Source organism: Chrysemys picta, chromosome 2 (assembly GCF_011386835.1).
Source record: "Chrysemys picta bellii isolate R12L10 chromosome 2, ASM1138683v2, whole genome shotgun sequence".
In the NCBI taxonomy this organism is placed as follows: Eukaryota; Metazoa; Chordata; order Testudines; family Emydidae; genus Chrysemys; species Chrysemys picta.
Window position 1 is genome coordinate 117,236,617 of NC_088792.1, and position 19,201 is coordinate 117,255,817.

Sequence of the window (19,201 nt, forward strand, 5' to 3'; positions counted from 1 at the left end):
TTTAAGCCCTCCTGCAGGTGTCCCAACATTTTCTTAAAAACAGGCAAATTGTCCTGTATTTTCTGTCTCTCTTCCCCCCTGCTTCCCCCATCAGTACTGGCAGGTCCTGCTGCTGGCTGGATCCCTGCTCACCAACTGCCCGCCCACCAGCAATGACTGGGGTCCTGTGGCTGCTGATGAGTGTGGGTGTAGAAGGCTGGTGGTGGCAGGGCGAAGATGCAGCGTGCAGGGTTGGCTGCTCTCCCTGCTGGTCCGTCAGCCCAGCCTCCACTGCATGCTGGCTCTCAAGCAGCGGGGCTCCATCCCCTGTCCCGTTCCCGGCAAGTGCTGGCTGCGAGCTGCTGAGGCTACTTTGTGTGGGAAGGCGCCAAGCAGCAAATGGTTTCATGTCACCTCTGCTGCCCACCCATTATCCCTTTACGTGCTTCCCCCTCTTGGCCTCTCCCTGCTTTGCCCCCCCACCCCTGCTGTTCCTCTGTATTCTTCTCGCCCCCCGCCAGTGGGACTCGTCCCGCTCCCAGCACTGTATGGAGAACCAGCCCCTGGGCAGAGCGCTCAGCTCACTAACAGCTTGGCCAGGAGGCTCCTTCCTTCCCCAACTGCCTCTGGCTGGGACGGCACCCCAGGAAAGCCCATGACCCTCCAGCCTGGGGCACTGGCCAGGAGGAGTCGAGACCTGCGTGTGCCAAAGCCCCGCACAGCGCTGGCACGGAGAAGCTGCTCCGCCCCTCAGCTAACTCTGGAGTGGCAAGGGGGGGGAAAGCAATTTTCCAGCCTGTTCCCACCCCATCCCTGCAGGCTCCACAGCAGTCCCCCAGGCAGGGGATTAGCATCCTCTTCACCCATCCCTCTCCCCGCCCTGGGTCCTACCCCCAGGGAGCACAGGGCTGCTCTGTCCCCACCCTCTTGAGCCACCTCTCTGGCCGGGTTTGCTGAAGCCCCGTGCAGTCAGGTTCCCTGGGCCCTGTTGCACAATGCATCCTTAATGCTTAACCCCTTCCTGCCCGCTTTGTAGTCCAGGGACAGAATGCAACTGGGTTATGTTGGTGGTCAGCAGCAGCCTGGAGGTGTTAGCTGCCTTTCGACACCGTGCAGGCAGGAAGGAACAAGCTGCTTCTGGCCACACAGGTTTGGGTGTGGGGAGCAGAGATGAGCTCTGCAATGACGGGGCAGATCATTCCTTCCCTGCGACTGGAAGCAGCTCCCATTCCTTCCCTTCCACATAGTGCTGAAAGGCTGCTGCTGGCCACATTCTGGTGTGAACCCTGACAGAAATATGGGAAGCAGGGCATGTGATCCTGCGTGCCCCCCTTCACATGTTGTCTTGGGAAGACACAGTGCCAGGTACCAGGAGAGGTGGGTCCGTCCCAGGGGTCCAGCCAGGCATGGAGGGCAGAGAGCACCGGGAAAGAAGGGTCCAGTTGGTCGGTCATTCCCCCTGTGTGAGAGAGGAGTACAGGAGTGTGTGTGTTGGGGGCGGGGGGCGGAGGGGTGCGCATCACCCCACCCCGTGTGAACCCGAAAGCCTTAAAGATAAGGTAACTAAAAAGAATCCAACTATACAGTATTTCTTTGTAACAGGGGCTCAGCTAACATGATGTTAATTTGTACTGCATAGTTCTGATTGATTCCCATTGAGCTTGCTTGAATACAAGTAATTTTACCAGGTGTTCCATATTCAGCATAGGGAAATATGGTCATCCTACCATGGAACCTAGGGGTTATGGCTACAGCAGGAAGGAGCCAGGCGGTTGTTGGAGTGACTCTAGGAGGAATGCTATGGGATGGCTCTGTTATCACCTCTTCACTCTGCTTCTTCCCACCCCCACCTTTGGGATGCAGGGAGTCCATCACCACCTCCTTAGCCCTCAGCTGCTGCGTTTGGGCTGGAAACCAGATAGGGCAGTAGAGCTGTTGCACAGGAGGATCCATTGCAGCTCAAGTCCTCCTGCTTCACAGCCCCGAGGAATGCATAGCACCCAGACTGTGACTGCATTAGTCTCCCACATGTGAGTGTGACAGGAGAGGCCACGTGACATGTTTGCAAACAGCTTCTTCTGGACTGCTGGGGTGGAGGAAGAGCAGCCAGATTCCATCCGGCTCCTTAGGAACTCTGAGGAAGCGCTGGGAGCTGGAGAGCGGTCTTTGGGATCCTAAGAATTTGCAAGTTTGGAGACATGTGGTTCTTGCCTAGTCCACAGTACCCTGGCGTGCTCCTCTACAGAGCTGCATTAACAGGCAATTCTGCAAGTGATCCCCATGCATCTCTATTTCCTTGGCCACATGTAGCGTGTCCTTTTTCTGGTGGCTAGTCCAGAAACAGAGGACAAGAGCTTACTACTGCTACCACCTGAAGGATTTGTTGGGTTGAGATCAGCTGGTAGAAGCAGGCAATAGTGACATAATCTAAGATTTCAAACTCCTAGAGTGACCTCTTACCTTTATAGACCTGCCCTTTCATCATACACAGCTATTTTAAAGTTTACTGTGATAGTAAAGAGACCCATTGTAAACCCTTCACCACACAAGACAAAGTCCACAGTATTCATCATTAACTATTTATTTCTGTTCTCCTGGCTCCCAAACTGCTTTTCCTCCCTACAGCCGCCAGCCACCTTCAAGTTCTCCCTCTTCTCTCCCTGGCTGTGCTCACTTGATTGCAGCAGCTCAGCGGATGGTCCAGCTTTGCTCTTTCGCTTCCGTTCTTCACTTCTTTGGATGGCTGCATTTGACATTGAGCAGCCTGATGGAAATACCTGAGTCCTCTGTCTAGTCACACAGGCCCAGCAGCTAAAGCCAAAGCCCCATTGAGAGCAGGAGATTCTCTTCAATGCTGCACTCTTTGCATGGCTCCCAGAGGGTCACAGGGAAACACGACTGGGCAGCCCCTAGGAGTCTCTCCAGGAGTTCCCTGCACAGTCACTTGGCACCCACTAGCAATGGTCTCTGACAGTGGCATTGCAGACGGGGGCTCAGCACATGGTCCCTTCTATGGCTTCCTGAAAGGGAGGGAGTCAGCTCTTGTCATTTAAGGATGTCTGTCAGTCAGGGCTCCTGGGTTCTCTGGCTTTGGAAATGGTTGGAGTCTAGTGGTTGGAGTTGGACTGGTATCTGTTGGTGACATTGTGTGTGACCTTGTAGCCAGTTGTTTTCCATCCCTGTGCCCCAGCTAACAGAGATAATACAGATCCCCCCCCCCCCCCCAGAGGGGCTGGCAGGGGTCACCACTGTCATGGCTCAAGTTGAAGTGAGTTGTGCTCTTGGTAGCGAAGGGCCCAGATTCAGTCCCCATGGATGCCCAGGGTGTCTGTATGTTTCCATGGTTGTACTCACCTGGCATTACAGGCTGTTTAGCCCGGTCCTGGCCATGCGTGGGCATCTGCTCCTGGCCCTCTCTGGCACACAACTCCATCACACACAAGGACATGGCCCACCAAGGACAATCTATCAGCTCCCATCTGGTGTTCAGCTCCTGGGTGGATGGTGAGCCTTAGTCAGACCATAGAAAGACAGGGTGGTGTCCTCCAGTGGGAACTGCTGGAGTTTCAGCCTCTGCTCTCACCTCCACCCACATGCTAAGGTAAAAAAAAGTAGCTGAGCTGAGGCCAGGGTGGGTGGAATTATTGCCGGGACAGATTCTAAGATAAGAGTAGATTTCTCCTCTGCTCTAGGGAGATTCCCATAGGAAAAGCAGCTGTGGTGGGGGACGGGGCAATAGAAGCACTACCCCTCAGCCCTTGAATAGCAGGCAACTAGGACTCTGGGAGTCAAAGGATTGGTGTATCTTGCTGGAGCGAGTACAGATGAAGAGCAGAAAAGGGCATTGGAGAAATTGTACAAAGGTCAGTGTCATGGCCAGGTCAGGGGCAGCCAGACCTAGTGGTCAGAGCCAGAGTCCACACTCACAAGACAGGAGTCTAGAGTCAGCTGGGTCAGGATACTGCATGGTCCACAGTGAAAGACAAAATTGAGGTCAGAACCACAAATCGGATGCCAGGAAATCAAGCTGGGGGAGCAGGAGCAGGAACAGGCAGCACAGGGTCCAGAACAGGGAGCAGCCCTGGTGTTCAGTCAGCTTCCTGTTCCTGCTGCTGTCTTAAACAGGGCCAGGGGGCCAATTAGCTTCTCTGGGACTCCTCCAATAGGACTTCAGGGGTGGAGCCTCTAACTGGGGCTGAACTTCATGGGTCCTAGGTAAGCAGTAGTCAGCAGGCTTCCAGGTGGAGGGTTGGATTGTGGCTGCTCCCATGAACCCTGCAGACCCCTGGGTCGTGACAGTGAGTGATCTCTCCCCGCTCAAACCTCCTGCAGGAAACAGTCTCCAGGATCCTGGACCCATCCTCTGGTTAAACGCTGCTCTGCACTGACTGCCCTGACCACGGGTGGCCCAATGGCTCTCAGGTAGCAGAACACAATGGAAACATGGATCATCCAGTCTGTCATTTCCAGGCCTCCCCAGGGCTAAGGTAAAACCCCTACTGCCCTTGCCCATTCTGCTCACCTCCAAGATGTGCTGGAGTTTGTGCTGGGGGTTGCTGTCAGTGAGCTCTTCAGCCTGGCATCTGTGTCTCTGGGCAGGCCTTGTTCAGAGCCTGCCAGCGGAGGGAGACCATGGGTCAGGGTTATGGAACCTGGGGCTACACCTGCCAGGGTGACAGCTGGCTCTGCAGTACTTGCCCAGAGCAGCTCTCTGCAGAGGGCCTGGTTGCACAGCAGGGTAGGAAACAGCCAAGCTGCTAGGAATGGGAGCTGGGCTTCCTGGCAGAGTCCAGGAACCAAAGCACAGCATCTGCAAGGAAGGGATTCCCCACAGAGAGGTAACATCATCTCCCACGGAGGGGGAGTCTCCCCCTGACACTTGTTTAATCCTATGGCTTGTTCCCATCTCTGCCCACCGCACCCCCAAATTAGCAGCTCCAGCTACCGAAGAGAGCAAGGAACAGAGGCCTTCCTGCTCCTGGGACAGAGGAGTAGGTTGATGATCTATCTGGATGTGAGTGTTGGCCTTCCCCATGCCCATGGTCTATGCTCCATTCAGGGCAGTGCACATGAACTGCAATTCCTGTTCCGGATCTAGGGGCGGCTTCAGTTTGCTGGCAGGAGACTGTGTATGAGACCGTGCAATTGGGGGGCAATGCAGGCACTAATATGGGCATGGAAGTTTGAGGAACAGGGCAGAGGCCTGTGGGGGGCAAGGAAGGCAGGGATTTGCGAAGCAAGAGCAGAGGATCAAACGCTTTCTTAATGTGGGTCAGGATGATCTCCATTTCAAAGCTAGAGAGAGTGAGGCACTAGGTGGGAGAGTGACCTGGCCAGGATCACGTTACCACTCAGTGGCAGGGCTGCAGTACAACCTGTTCCCTGCTCTCATCACTGGACCCTGCTGCCCCTCCTGTATGACCACTCCAGCCATCCTCTCCCATAGGCCATCCCCACCACTCTCCAATACCATAATGGAAGCCGGCTTGTAACAGAGTTCACTCACCGATAGGTGCCCCTTCCTGGCCAGGCCTGGGGTCACAGCTTTCTTGCTGGGCTAGCACCCCCACCGATAGTTGCTAGGGCACTCTGGCAGTTTTTTGGCTGGGAACTCAGCCCTTCAGCCAGGTGACCGTCTTTTAGTCCACTCCTTCCTGGGTCGCGCTCATCCTAAACTAAAAGTCCAAATATGTCTTTAACAGAAACAAGGTCTTCCGTCCCTCTGGGGGCTTTTCCTCAGCCTGACTTTGGCTCGGCCTGCCCTTGCTGGCCTTGGTAGCCCTTTCTATGGCCTTGTGCATCCCCTTCCTTAGGGACTATGGGAGAACCAGTCCTACCCTGGATTCTAGGTTCTGCCCCAAGGCCCTGTACCAAACAGCTAGGCCTGCTCCTGTACCTTTGCTGTGGTTTTCCCCTCAGGTGGAGCTCACTCTGTAATCCATTTGGCCTAGCTCCAGGCTTTATAGCCCACAAGGCCAAGCCCCCCGTTATATACCCTCCTCCTTAGAAACTGGTCCACAGGGGAGGCAAGTTCTATTCTTGTCCAAGCTTCATCCCTCAACATCTCATCGTGTCACAGGCTGCGAGCTTGTGCAGCCTGCACACACAGTGTCTCCAGCTCCACTGCCAGCTCACTCACCAGAATTAAGAGGCAATCCTTCTCTTCTGCAGTATCCCAGCGCTCTTCCTGCAGCCGCTCAATCTCATTAACAGCTGCTTGCAGAGCCTGTTATGAAGCCTTTAGCTTCTTCTGTAGCCTTTTTGCTACTGCGCTGTATTCGCCAAAACCTTTTCCTTCAGGGTCTGAGAACCCACCATGGACTGTTCCACCCTTGTGTTTGTCCCTACTTCAGTCTGCTTCATCTCGGTGCCAACCATTTCGTCCTTCACCTCCCTGCAGCACCTGACAGGGTGTGTTGGTGGAGGGTCTGCAAGGTCCACAGCCATCCCTGCCACCTCCATGTTGCCCGCCTACGCCTGGAGCCAGGAAGCTGGGGTCAGAGCCACTTACGTCAAATTCAGGGAGGGTGATGGTGGATCTGAGCATGGCCGTGCTGCTCCTAATGGCCCTGGCTCTCTCTTGCCACACCCTGGACACGATCCAGTAGTTAATGTGCTGTGGGGAAAGGAGGCAGCTCAGGATCAATGGGCAGGTGCATGTGTTGTGCTAACGAGCCCTTCCTCATAGCCAGGGGGCTGAGACATTGTGTGCGGGGTGGAATATCTGATTCATTGATCGCAGAGCTTTAGAAGGGGATTGTTGCCCCCAGGACGATGCTTGTATCCTGCAGGTCTCAACTTGTCATTGTCTCTCTAGACTGGGACAACGCTCGGTGTCGGAGCTGGTCCCATCCTCCCTGAACCCCTGATTCCTGAACAGCTCAGCAGGAAGGAGACAGACCCCTCCCCCTGCCCTGGCTCTCAAGTCCTTGGTTGGGTGAAGGGACTGAGTGTGAGCACAATCCCCCCAGGAATCTCAGGGCCCGTTGGAGAGAGAGGCTGATTCTCTGGGGTCCTCCTGTTTCTCTAGGAAGGAGCCTGTGCCTCTTCTCTGAGGACCATCTTCTGGATCTCACAGGAGGGGTTCAGACTCTCACTCCCCAAGCCAGCCAGGGGCCCTGTGATTAGTGCTCAACAGAACCAGGTAGAGCTCCAGCTTGAAGTCCCAGCTCCTTCCTCTGATCTTCAAGGAGGAAGGCCCTGACACTGCATTGCACTGACTGTCCTGACCAAAGACGGCCCACCGGGGGCCCAGCTAGGAGAACAGACTGGAAAATGGATCTAAGAGTTAAGGTAAAATTGCCCCCACCCCTGTCATCAGGCTCACCTCCAAGATGTAGTGAAGCCTGTCTATGTCTGGGGACTCTGCCAGCAGGTTCCCCAGCATGGCATCCAGGAGATCTGGCAAGACCCTATGCAGATCCTGCAAAGCAAGGGAGAGCTATGGGTCAGAGTTAGGGAAACTGGAGCTACACCTGCCACAGGATAGGAAGAGGGGTCTCTGGGAAGCACTGGTGAGAACCCCAAACATCTAAGAGTGAAGGTAAAATTGCCCGCACCCGTCATCGGGCTCACCTCCAAGATGTAGTGGAGCCTGTCAGTGTCTGGGGACTCTGCCAGCAGGGCAGCTCGCAGGAGGTGTGTGTCCAGCTCTGGCTCCACAGGTTGCCTAATAGGTTGCACCGGCCCTGGTGTCATGGTGCTGGCAAGAGAGAGGAGCTGATATTAGACTGTGCAGTGCGGGGGTGGGACTGGCATCAACAGAGACGTGAAACTGCAGAGAAATAGGCAGAGGCTGGCGAGAATGGAAACTGAGGCACTGAGCCAGGGAATGATAAGGCCAAGGTTTCCCAGACAGACAGTGGCAGGGCAGGAATAGCGCCTGTTCACTGGACCCTGCTGCCCCTCCTGTATCTGATCCTGGGAGTGAGCCTCTCCCCAGAGCCATTGCAATGTTACTGGAGTGAAAAGAACAGCGCAGCCAGGAGAGAGGGAACCTTCCCATCTCCTCTGCCAGAGGAGCCACCCTTCGGTGGTGACCTGGGAGTGGGAGGGGCAGTGACTCCCAGCCCTGGGCCTGAGCAGCACCGGGGTTAGGGGAACCGGGCAAGAGGGTCTCGGTACCTGATTGCCCACAGCAATCAGGGAGTTAGCGAGGACGGCGCCGGGTGGAGAGTTATCAGGCAGCTCCTCAATGAGCTCCTGTGAGACCCAAAGGAGACAAAGGAGCATGTGAGATTCGGGTCTCACTGACACTTCCCAATGAGGCGATTACACAGCCAGCGCCCCACACAGCCAGCAGGATCCCCCCACCTGCCTCCCGCTCCTCCGATTCCTGCCCACTGGTGACCAATCTCAGAATTCTTCTTCGAGTGCTTGCTCATATCCATTCCATTAGGTGTGTGCGCGCCGCGTGCACGATCGTCGGAAGATTTTCTACCCTAGCAACACCGGCGGGTCGGCTGTGGAGCCCCCTAGAGTGGCGCCTTCATGGCGCTGAATATATACCCCAGCCGACCCGGCGCCCCCTCAGTTCCTTCTTACCGCCCCTGACGGTCGTTGGAACTGTGCAGCGCTGCTTAGCTGTTCTCCACTCTCCCTAGCTTCGTTAGTCATTCGCAGTTATAGTTATAGTTGTAGTTCTAGTGTTTATAGTTAAATAGTTAAATAGTTTAAAGTTGTTTTAGTTGTTATTGTAATTCAGGGGATTAAGGGGGTCGTCTCCCCCTTTCTCCCCCGGCCGCGGGGCCGGGCTCATGCCCAACGCTCCCGGCTTCAAGCATCCCCTTCCTTAGGGACTATGGGAGAACCAGTCCTACCCTGGATTCTAGGTTCTGCCCCAAGGCCCTGTACCAAACAGCTAGGCCTGCTCCTGTACCTTTGCTGTGGTTTTCCCCTCAGGTGGAGCTCACTCTGTAATCCATTTGGCCTAGCTCCAGGCTTTATAGCCCACAAGGCCAAGCCCCCCGTTATATACCCTCCTCCTTAGAAACTGGTCCACAGGGGAGGCAAGTTCTATTCTTGTCCAAGCTTCATCCCTCAACATCTCATCGTGTCACAGGCTGCGAGCTTGTGCAGCCTGCACACACAGTGTCTCCAGCTCCACTGCCAGCTCACTCACCAGAATTAAGAGGCAATCCTTCTCTTCTGCAGTATCCCAGCGCTCTTCCTGCAGCCGCTCAATCTCATTAACAGCTGCTTGCAGAGCCTGTTATGAAGCCTTTAGCTTCTTCTGTAGCCTTTTTGCTACTGCGCTGTATTCGCCAAAACCTTTTCCTTCAGGGTCTGAGAACCCACCATGGACTGTTCCACCCTTGTGTTTGTCCCTACTTCAGTCTGCTTCATCTCGGTGCCAACCATTTCGTCCTTCACCTCCCTGCAGCACCTGACAGGGTGTGTTGGTGGAGGGTCTGCAAGGTCCACAGCCATCCCTGCCACCTCCATGTTGCCCGCCTGCGCCTGGAGCCAGGAAGCTGGGGTCAGAGCCACTTACGTCAAATTCAGGGAGGGTGATGGTGGATCTGAGCATGGCCGTGCTGCTCCTAATGGCCCTGGCTCTCTCTTGCCACACCCTGGACACGATCCAGTAGTTAATGTGCTGTGGGGAAAGGAGGCAGCTCAGGATCAATGGGCAGGTGCATGTGTTGTGCTAACGAGCCCTTCCTCATAGCCAGGGGGCTGAGACATTGTGTGCGGGGTGGAATATCTGATTCATTGATCGCAGAGCTTTAGAAGGGGATTGTTGCCCCCAGGACGATGCTTGTATCCTGCAGGTCTCAACTTGTCATTGTCTCTCTAGACTGGGACAACGCTCGGTGTCGGAGCTGGTCCCATCCTCCCTGAACCCCTGATTCCTGAACAGCTCAGCAGGAAGGAGACAGACCCCTCCCCCTGCCCTGGCTCTCAAGTCCTTGGTTGGGTGAAGGGACTGAGTGTGAGCACAATCCCCCCAGGAATCTCAGGGCCCGTTGGAGAGAGAGGCTGATTCTCTGGGGTCCTCCTGTTTCTCTAGGAAGGAGCCTGTGCCTCTTCTCTGAGGACCATCTTCTGGATCTCACAGGAGGGGTTCAGACTCTCACTCCCCAAGCCAGCCAGGGGCCCTGTGATTAGTGCTCAACAGAACCAGGTAGAGCTCCAGCTTGAAGTCCCAGCTCCTTCCTCTGATCTTCAAGGAGGAAGGCCCTGACACTGCATTGCACTGACTGTCCTGACCAAAGACGGCCCACCGGGGGCCCAGCTAGGAGAACAGACTGGAAAATGGATCTAAGAGTTAAGGTAAAATTGCCCCCACCCCTGTCATCAGGCTCACCTCCAAGATGTAGTGAAGCCTGTCTATGTCTGGGGACTCTGCCAGCAGGTTCCCCAGCATGGCATCCAGGAGATCTGGCAAGACCCTATGCAGATCCTGCAAAGCAAGGGAGAGCTATGGGTCAGAGTTAGGGAAACTGGAGCTACACCTGCCACAGGATAGGAAGAGGGGTCTCTGGGAAGCACTGGTGAGAACCCCAAACATCTAAGAGTGAAGGTAAAATTGCCCGCACCCGTCATCGGGCTCACCTCCAAGATGTAGTGGAGCCTGTCAGTGTCTGGGGACTCTGCCAGCAGGGCAGCTCGCAGGAGGTGTGTGTCCAGCTCTGGCTCCACAGGTTGCCTAATAGGTTGCACCGGCCCTGGTGTCATGGTGCTGGCAAGAGAGAGGAGCTGATATTAGACTGTGCAGTGCGGGGGTGGGACTGGCATCAACAGAGACGTGAAACTGCAGAGAAATAGGCAGAGGCTGGCGAGAATGGAAACTGAGGCACTGAGCCAGGGAATGATAAGGCCAAGGTTTCCCAGACAGACAGTGGCAGGGCAGGAATAGCGCCTGTTCACTGGACCCTGCTGCCCCTCCTGTATCTGATCCTGGGAGTGAGCCTCTCCCCAGAGCCATTGCAATGTTACTGGAGTGAAAAGAACAGCGCAGCCAGGAGAGAGGGAACCTTCCCATCTCCTCTGCCAGAGGAGCCACCCTTCGGTGGTGACCTGGGAGTGGGAGGGGCAGTGACTCCCAGCCCTGGGCCTGAGCAGCACCGGGGTTAGGGGAACCGGGCAAGAGGGTCTCGGTACCTGATTGCCCACAGCAATCAGGGAGTTAGCGAGGACGGCGCCGGGTGGAGAGTTATCAGGCAGCTCCTCAATGAGCTCCTGTGAGACCCAAAGGAGACAAAGGAGCATGTGAGATTCGGGTCTCACTGACACTTCCCAATGAGGCGATTACACAGCCAGCGCCCCACACAGCCAGCAGGATCCCCCCACCTGCCTCCCGCTCCTCCGATTCCTGCCCACTGGTGACCAATCTCAGAATTCTTCTTCGAGTGCTTGCTCATATCCATTCCATTAGGTGTGTGCGCGCCGCGTGCACGATCGTCGGAAGATTTTCTACCCTAGCAACACCGGCGGGTCGGCTGTGGAGCCCCCTAGAGTGGCGCCTTCATGGCGCTGAATATATACCCCAGCCGACCCGGCGCCCCCTCAGTTCCTTCTTACCGCCCCTGACGGTCGTTGGAACTGTGCAGCGCTGCTTAGCTGTTCTCCACTCTCCCTAGCTTCGTTAGTCATTCGCAGTTATAGTTATAGTTGTAGTTCTAGTGTTTATAGTTAAATAGTTAAATAGTTTAAAGTTGTTTTAGTTGTTATTGTAGTTCAGGGGATTAAGGGGGTCGTCTCCCCCTTTCTCCCCCGGCCGCGGGGCCGGGCTCATGCCCAACGCTCCCGGCTTCAAGCAGTGCGCCTCCTGCGCTAAGCCTATGCCCACGAGCGACCCGCACGACTCCTGTCTGAAGTGCCTGGGAGAGTCCCATCAAACAGATAAGTGCAAGATCTGTAAGGCCTTCAGACCCAGGACCAAGAAGGAGCGGGACTTTCTGCTCCGGCAACTCCTGATGGAGGCGGCACTTAGTCCGGACGCTCCATCTACAAGTCAGGCCCCGGCACCTAGCGCCTCGGTGCGCAGTGCCCCGGCGGCACCGGCTATGACGACCACGCGAGTGGCGTCGGACAAGCCTCCCCGGCACCGGACCTCGTCGGCACCGCAAGTACAGCAAGTGCCTCGGCGCCGGTCATTATCCCCGGGGCATAAAAAAGCCCATAAGACGGGGACCTCCGTGCCGAAGACGCCGGCTCCCCCAGTGCCGGGGGTACAGCCGCGTCCACCGGTGGAGCACCGGAAACAGGTGCCTCCAGCACCGTCGACTCCGGCGCCGAGGCCGTTGAGTCCGGTGCAGATAGCATCTCCACCGAGGCCGGCGGTGATACAGTGCCTCCCGTCGACTCCAGAGACCTTCGCGGCGGCGAGAGACTTAATAGCTCTCACGGAGCTGGCACCGCCCCAACCTCCGGCACCGACGGCACCGTTGACTCGCCCGGTCCAGTCGAGGGGGAAACCTGTCTTGATGCGCCCTCCATCGCAAGGGCTGGAACCTCGGCACCGATCCAGGTCCCGAAGCAGGTCCCCGCGCCGCTCGCAGTCCCGGCACCGAATATCGCCTCGGCACCGGTCGTACTCGCGGCCAAGATCTTCTTCGCGGCACCGCTCTACGTCTCGGCACCGCTATGATCGTCGGCACCGATCAACGTCGAGACGTAGCTCTCGGCACCGCTACGGTCGACGCTCGACGTCGAGAGGCCGCTCCCGGCACCGGGCATACTCCAGGTCCTCGTCGAGGTCCAGATCCGACTCCCGGCACCGACGAGGTCATCGGCACCGGTCGCGGTCCCGGCACCGATCGCCGGCACCGCGTAGAGATAGATCATCTCCGGACCGGCACCGTGCGGCACCGCAGCCCACGGGAATAGTCTCGACGCTCTCGGCACCGCCGTGGCCATCGAGATCGGTGTCCCGCTCCTCGGAGGACCTCTCGAGATCGGCATACCCCCCTCAGGGGCAAGCCGAGGAACAGGACTTGGGACATTGGCAGGACACGACAGAGGACCATTTTCATGGCCCATCTCACTGGTCGTTTTGGACCCCGTGGGCGTACCATCAGGCGCAAGGGGCTCCAATTGCTTCGACCTCTCGCTCCGGTGACTCCGTCAGAAGGGCCCCGGAGTCCACCATTTCTCGGCCTCCGCCACGGGGCATGGAGGCTTCTGTGTCCGCACCACCTGACGCCCTGGACCCAGGCGCAGGTGATGCTCCAGCCCAGGAACAGGGAGAACAGGACCAGCCCTTGGATCCTGTTCCACCGGAGGCATCTTCCTCTTCTTCTCCGGATGAGGCAGTGGCGGGCACATCGTGCACAGGCCCACCTCCAATAGATCTTCGGGCTCACCAGGATCTTCTGCGCAGGATGGCCCGTAACATGGACCTGCAGGCGGAGGAGATAGTGGAGGTGCACGACCCGATCGTGAATATCCTCGGAGCGGATGCCCCATCGAGGGTGGCGTTACCCCTGATCCGCACGATACAGGCCAATGCTTCTACGATATGGCAGACTCCTGCCTCTATCCCGCCCACAGCGAGAGGGGTGGAAAGGAAATACTTTGTCCCGTCGAAAGACTACGGGTACTTGTATACCCACCCCCAGCCGTGTTCACTGGTGGTGGCATCAGTGAACGCAAGGGAGCGCCACGGTCAGCAGGCCGCAGCGCCCAAATCAAAGGAGGCTAAGCGCCTCGATTTATTCGGCCGTAAAGTTTACTCAGCCGGAGGGCTGCAACTTAGAGCGGCTAACCAACAGGCGCTCTTGAGCCGCTATAGCTTTAACTCCTGGAACTCTATGGGGAAGTTCAAGGAGTTGGTTCCCCAAGAGTCCAGGGAGGAGTTTGGAGCCCTGGTAGAGGAAGGTAAGAAGGTGGCTCGGACCTCCTTACAGGCCTCCTTAGACATGGCGGACTCTGCTGCGAGAACCCTGGCCTCAGGTATCGCTATGCGGAGGATCTCCTGGCTCCAGGTTTCGGGTCTGCCTCAGGAACTGCAGCAAACCCTGCAGGATCTACCCTTCGAAGGTCAAGGGTTGTTTTCTGAAAAGACGGACTCTCGCCTGCAGAGCCTCAAGGACTCCAGGACGATCATGCGTTCCTTGGGGATGCATGTTGTGGGCCCTCAGCGCAGGCCATTTAGGCCGCAGCCTCAGCGCTTCTACCCCCCCCCCCGCCTCGTCAGAGACAGGACTCGGCCCGGAGGCGAGGGCGAGGTGGTAGAAGAAGGTGGACCGGCCCTCAACCTGGTCAGAACCAGGGGCCACCTAGACCACCTTCAGGCCCCAGGCAGAACTTTTGAAGGTGCGGTCGAGGACGGCGCCCCAGTCATCCCCCAGGATCCAGCCCCCTCCTTTCGGGATCGCCTCTCCCACTTCCACCGTGTTTGGTGCCTTATAACTTCGGACCGTTGGGTCCTTCGCACGGTGGAGAGAGGATACGCTATCCAGTTTTCTTCAATCCCCCCCTCCCACCCCCCTTCCCGGTCCCTCTTCAGGGACCCTTCTCACGAGCAACTTCTGATACAGGAAGTTTCTACGCTCCTCGCTATGGGGGCCATAGAGGAGGTTCCTGTGGAGTTAAGGGGCAGGGGATTCTATTCCCGTTACTTCCTCATTCCCAAGTCCAAAGGAGGTCTGCGACCCATCTTGGACTTGCGCGGACTCAACAAATTCGTAGTAAAGTTGAAGTTCCGCATGGTCTCTCTGGGGGCCATTATCCCTTCCCTCGATCCTGGAGACTGGTTCGCCGCCCTCGACATGAAAGACGCATACTTTCACATTGCAATTTACCCGCCTCACAGACGCTTCCTGCGATTCGTGGTAAACAGGGTGCACTACCAATTTACTGTCCTTCCCTTCGGCCTATCCTCGGCCCCACGGGTGTTCACGAAATGTATGGCTGTCGTGGCAGCGTACCTTCGTCGGCAAGGGATACAGGTGTTCCCGTACCTAGACGACTGGCTGGTACGCGGTCGCACCAAAGAACAAGTTCGAGATCACGTCCACATAATAGTGCACACATTCAACAAGTTGGGTATCCTACTCAACAAGGACAAATCCACTCTAGAACCTACCCAGAGAATAGAATTCATCGGCGCGATTCTAGACTCCAGACGCGCACAAGCCATCCTGCCAGACAATCGCTTTTGCACCATCACGAGCCTCATTCAAGGACTCAAGGCCTTCCCAACTACCACGGTGAGGTCGTGCCTTACCCTGCTGGGTCACATGGCTTCCTGCACGTACGTAACCAGGCATGCCAGACTTCGGCTTCGCCCACTCCAGACCTGGCTGTCATCAATATACCGCCCACATCGGACAGCCTGAACATGGTGGTCACAGTCCCGAACTCGGTCCTGACCTCCCTCACATGGTGGCTAGATCACAATGTGGTTTGCGAGGGGATGCCGTTTCACGCCCCACAACCCTCTCTGCATCTGGTCACAGACGCTTCATCTCTGGGTTGGGGCGCCCATCTCAACGAGCACCTTACCCAGGGCCTGTGGACTGCACCCCAGCTAGCCCTGCACATCAATGTTCGGGAACTGATGGCGGTGCGCCTGGCGTGCCAGGCATTTCTCAATCTCCTACGTGGCCGCTGTGTGTTGGTTCTCATCGACAACACCACGGCCATGTTTTACATCAACAAGCAAGGAGGAGCACGTTCGTCAATTCTATGCCAAGAGGCCATTCGCCTGTGGGACTTCTGCATCGCCCACTCAATCCTTCTCATGGCATCGTTCCTCCCTGGAGTCCAGAACACTTTAGCGGACCGACTCAGCAGGTCCTTTCAAACACACGAGTGGTCTATCCGTCCGGACATCATACATTCCGTTTTCCAGAAGTGGGGATTTCCCCAGATAGACCTGTTTGCTTCTCGAGACAACAGGAAGTGCCACGTATTCTGCTCCCTGCAAGGTCGAGCTCCGGGCTCCCTCTCGGATGCATTTCTCCTTCCCTGGAAAGACCACCTGTTTTATGCCTTCCCTCCGTTTCCTCTGGTCCACAAGGTACTGCTCAAATTGCGCAGAGACCAGGCACAGGTGATTCTGATCACCCCAGCGTGGCCGAGACAACATTGGTACACCACACTGTTGGAACTCTCGGTTCAGACACCGATCCCGCTTCCATTATGCCCGGATCTCATCTCTCAGGACCACGGTCGCCTGCGTCACCCCGACCTGCAATCACTCCACCTCACGGCGTGGCTGCTCCATGGTTCACCCAGGCAGAGCAGCAATGCTCGCACTCTGTCCAACAGATTCTGCTGAGCAGTAGGAAGCCCTCAACACGGACCACGTACCTGGCCAAGTGGAAGCGGTTCTCCTGTTGGTGCGAACGACGAGCCACGTCCCCGTTACAGGCACCTATTCCTCTCATATTGGAATATCTCCTCTCCCTAAAACAGCAAGGGTTGGCGATATCTTCAATTAGAGTTCACCTGGCCGCTATATCAGCCTTTCACCCAGGAGAACTCGCGTCCTCGGTATTCTCTAACCCGATGGTCGTTAGATTCCTCAAGGGCTTAGACCGGATGTACCCACAACAACGTCAGCCCGTTCCGACGTGGGACCTCAACCTGGTTCTCTCCAAGCTCACAGGCCGTCCATTCGAGCCACTGGCCACCTGTTCACTTCTGTACCTATCCTGGAAGACAGCCTTCCTCGTAGCCATCACCTCAGCAAGGCGCGTTTCTGAACTCAGGGCGCTTACATCTGAGCCCCCTTACACAGTTTTCCATAAGGATAAAGTGCAGCTTCGTCCACATCCTGCCTTTCTCCCTAAGGTGGTTTCTCCCTTTCATATCAACCAGGATATATTTCTCCCGGTCTTTCATCCTAAACCACATGCCACTCGCCAGGATCAACGTTTGCATTCTCTGGACGTACGCAGGGCCCTGGCCTTCTATATTGACCGCACAAGGCACTTTAGAAAGACGACGCAACTCTTCGTTGCAGTGGCCGACCGAATGAAAGGCTCACCGGTCTCCTCACAACGCCTATCCTCCTGGATTACGTCTTGCATCCGGACTTGCTATGACCTGGCAGGTGTCTCAGCACCGCACCTCACCGCTCACTCCACGAGGGCCCAGGCTTCCTCGACGGCTTTCCTGGCACAAGTTCCGATCCAGGACATTTGTAGAGCAGCGGTTTGGTCATCAGTCCACACCTTTACAGCTCACTATGCACTAGTGCAGCAGTCCAGAGACGATGCTGCCTTCGGATCAGCGGTTTTGCACACAGCAATGTCTCACTCCGACCCCACCACCTAAGTTGGGCTTGGGAGTCACCTAATGGAATGGATATGAGCAAGCACTCGAAGAAGAAAAGACGGTTACTCACCGTTGTAACTGTTGTTCTTCGAGATGTGTTGCTCATATCCATTCCAAACCCGCCCCCCGTCCCCACTGTCGGAGTAGCCGGCAAGAAGGAACTGAGGGGGCGCCGGGTCGGCTGGGGTATATATTCAGCGCCATGAAGGCGCCACTCTAGGGGGCTCCACAGCCGACCCGCCGGTGTTGCTAGGGTAGAAAATCTTCCGACGATCGTGCACGCGGCGCGCACACACCTAATGGAATGGATATGAGCAACACATCTCGAAGAACAACAGTTACAACGGTGAGTAACCGTCTTTTCCTCCCATCTCTTCTCCCCAATCTTCAGCCCCAGCAATCCCTGTATTCAGCTGCCCCTCCAGCACCAGCCATCCCCCATCCATTGGCCCGGGGAGACCCCTGCCCATCCCATGTCTCTGTCCTCCCTCCAGCTGCCGGGTGCCGTGTCTCACTCACCACAATCCTCTCCACCACAGCCGCCTTGCAGCAGTGCGGCTCCAGCGTGTCCTGCCCTCTCTGCTGTGCAGCGAGACATACGGGGTGGATGGTGTGCACGAACATGAGCTGCTGGGCCTCATTCTGCACCCACCAGGAGTGGGGTTAGGGGAGAGAGAGACAGTTAGCCACAGACCTCCCTGCCCCACCCACACCAGCTCCAGGACTCGGGCCTGAATGGGGGATAGTGGGGACCCGCACATTGTCCAAATCACCCACAACTCCTACACAAGCAGGGTCAGGAACTGGGACTGTGCCTGTGGGGGAGGAGACCCCCGGCGGTGTGTGACAAACACCCCCATCTTGGGGGTCCCAGATCATGGAGGAGAATGGTTCCATTGGGGTGGTGGATCATTAGGGACAAGACCCTCTGCAGGGGGTTGGGATGCTGGGAAGGGGCAGGACAATCTCGATTCCAGCACAGCTGGGGAACATGTGTACCTTTTCTCGGCCCTGGAGCTGCTCTCGGATGTTCTTGAGAGCAGCTTCCTCTGTGGCCACGTCGATCCATTCCTCCTCCTCCTTGTTCTCTGAGTCCCTGGGGTTCCCTGCACCAGGAAGAGAGGGGGACCGGGTGACTCCTGCTGCCACTCGGGGGAAGGACAGGGGCATGGTGGGGCAATGTGCCCCCTTCCCACCTCTGGGACCTAGGGCAGATTGGGCCCCACACTCCCCCCTCTCAGTGATGCCTTCAGCCCCATCTCCTTCAGGAGGCCATAGCAAAGAAACTCCCCATCACTGTCCTGGACTCCCTGGGAGGTGCCTCCCCCCATCCCCAACTGGAGCACCAAGGACCAAAGTGGCAGCATCTAGTGTCAGTGGGGTTCACGTGGGTCAGGCCAGACACCTGGTCTGGGGACCCACCCCCATAGCACTTGTTGAGGGCCTAGGCCCAGGATATTCACAGCCCCCTCCTCGGCCCTATCTGAGCCCAGCCCGAGTCCTTACCTGGAACAAAGCAGCGGCGCCCATCGGCCTCGTTGTTGCCCGAGTCCCAGGGGCTGCTGCTGTCTCATGGGAAGCAGGCCGCGCTGCTGGTGCTGGGACAGGGATCCTCCATCTCCTGCCCTGGGGAGGCGGGAAGGTCCTCCGTGACCGGGCAGGGTGGTGCCTCCTACTGGGAATCGGGGCTGGGCTCGTGGGGCCGGTGCTGCCCACACAACAAACCCCAGAGCCAGCCTGCCCGGCTCCCCTCTTGGGCTGGGTCCTGCCTGCCCAGCCACATCCTGGGCCAGCTCCATTTTGGCCTGGCCAGTGCCTCTCCCACCTCGGCGCCTGGGCCGGGAGCGGGTTTCCTCCACCAGAAGGCTGGGTACTTCCACCTCCTGTCCCGACCGGGAGCTCCTTCCCTGCCAGTGGGGACGGAGGGGCCCCTCTGCTCCTGGGGATGATGGCAGCTGCTTCCCTCAGGCTCTGGGGCCACCTGCAGAGC